Source organism: Polistes canadensis, unplaced genomic scaffold (assembly GCF_001313835.1).
Source record: "Polistes canadensis isolate GaletaPanama2010 unplaced genomic scaffold, ASM131383v1 scaffold_396, whole genome shotgun sequence".
Classification (NCBI taxonomy): Eukaryota; Metazoa; Arthropoda; class Insecta; order Hymenoptera; family Vespidae; genus Polistes; species Polistes canadensis.
Genome location: NW_014569943.1, coordinates 5412 through 7619, shown reverse-complemented (window position 1 = coordinate 7619; position 2208 = coordinate 5412). Strand labels below are relative to the sequence as shown.

At 27.4% G+C, this 2208-nt stretch overlaps 1 protein-coding gene across 1 annotated transcript in view; it reads right to left on the bottom strand.

Annotated features, from left to right (window-relative positions):
• LOC106792238 (translation machinery-associated protein 7 homolog) overlaps nt 1–260 on the bottom strand; it is a 1955-nt gene extending 1695 nt beyond the window's left edge. Inside the window, exon 1 of the mRNA XM_014758501.1 lies at nt 106–260. The gene's annotated coding sequence lies outside the window, so the exon portion shown is untranslated. The remainder of the gene's footprint in view (nt 1–105) is intronic.
• Nucleotides 261–2208: the final 1948 nt, after the last annotated feature.

Here is a 2208-nt window from a genome sequence, read left to right as displayed (position 1 = left end):
AATAAAAAAAGCACGATACTTTGAAAACCGATAATACATGTATCAATTATATACATTTATCATGAAAACTGAGTGAATTAAATGTAAGAATTATATTTAACGTACCTGCAATTCTATAAATGAAGTCGTTTAATATATTTATAATATTTCGTATCTCAAAGTAACAGAGAAATAAAATTTGACACACTACAGGCTTATTCTATTTCAGATCACCGAAGATAATACCAATCGCCATATTTTCTTTGACGTTAAGGAACGTGCTGCTATTGGTTGATAATCGTACGACGCGCCACCTACTAATATATTTTATGACAGTAGAGGACCAATTTCATTAAAGTTCGTTCTTTGTAATAATGATAAAGTATTACTATCGGTAAATTATCATAATCGGATAATTAAACAAATTTCTTTAAAAATTTATTTCATTTTTATTTATATTAATAAATAATAACACGTATTAGCAATGAATACAGAAGTACATAGAAGCTCACAAGTCCCCGTTTTTATCTACCTAGATTCATTTTAGTTACTACCGAGATCAACAGTGGGCGATAGTAGATACTTAACCCGATGACGGTACAGTACTATCAAAAAATATAGTTATGATAGAACAAACTATCAAAGAATAGAGTATTCTTTGATAGTATATAATAGTATAGTTATGTTGTAATAGAATTTTAAATAATTATATTTAGCTTTTAGTGTATAAACATGTGTGTGCCTCCAGAAATGCATTTTTACATAAATTTAAAAAAATAATCATTCAAAACGTTCAAATAGAACCAAATCACAAAGGTCTGTTATTAAATCCAACGATGATCACCTGTAACAAGAAGAAAACTATATAAATTATACAATCAAGTGATAAAATAGCCTAACAGATAAATCATCCAATTCGCAGATGCACTTTTCAATTGAATTCTCTACTTATTTTTATCAAATCTCAATTTACCGTTGTAATGCAATTAAATTTAAACGTGTGATTTTACATTTACATAAAATAAAAAAAATACAGAAATAGGAAAAGTAAAAATACCAAGTTACTAAAAAAAATAATATCTAATAATTATTGTGAAATACTTTTAAACTGCATTTTATAGAAAAGAAAAATAGCAAATTTAAAAAAATACGATTACAGTAAAAAATTTTAAAGACGAAACAAGAAAAAAGAAATTACTGTAATATTTACCGAACATTATTTAGGCTTCAAAGTTTAATAATACAAAAATTGTAATATTTTACTTATGCATTACAAATAAAAAAAGCACGATACTTTGAAAACCGATAATACATGTATCAATTATATACATTTATCATGAAAACTGAGTGAATTAAATGTAAGAATTATACTCTAACTAACACATATGCATTTTTTGGACGATATAGACACAAATTTGGTGTCCCAAGGAGATGGAATGGTCCATCATCTCCAATTACAACTACAAATTAATGACGAGCAAAAAAGTAATAAAATATAAAATATGACTAGAGAGCTATTCTCGAAAAGTTCGAACTAGCTGTTGAACCTTTGAAAATAACAGAATAGTCTAGTAGTTGCCCACTTGATACCACAAATTTGTGGGGGCCTCTTCGGCATTAGCCTCTTCGGCATTTAGCCTCTTCTTTCTTCATRSCCTAAACGCTGCTGTGAGGCTTTTTTTAACATTTACTCGAATGCCTCAACAGATATTTGATCTAATCGATGAACCTATTATTAACACTTTGCATTTAAAAAATTAAATAATATCAAACAAAAGCAGAAACTTTGTAATACATATTATGGTCTTACTTTTTTACTCGATCACTTTTATCTTTTATCTTTATTCTACTTTATATTTACTATACATATATAAAAAATGAAGTATTTTCAGTAGGAATTACTAAAGAGCAAAGTGTTAATATACTTAATATTAAGTAAGTACCCAACGTATTCAGCTATCTTCACTTTTTCGAAAAAAAATTAATTTTTAAGAAAACGCAAAGACATCTGAATCGTTCGATACTTATTTATATCTAACGGTACAGAGTATCAGCAATATATGGAAGAAATACAAGAAATATTTAAATGATAAATGAATTTAAAGGTTGCTGAAACTTTGTATAATATTCGGAGAAGAAATTTTCCACTCCTGAGTGRAAATTACAAWHRCGCGACTTCTCCGGTCTCTACCTACTTACAAATTAAATAAACATTCACACCTAAGTATG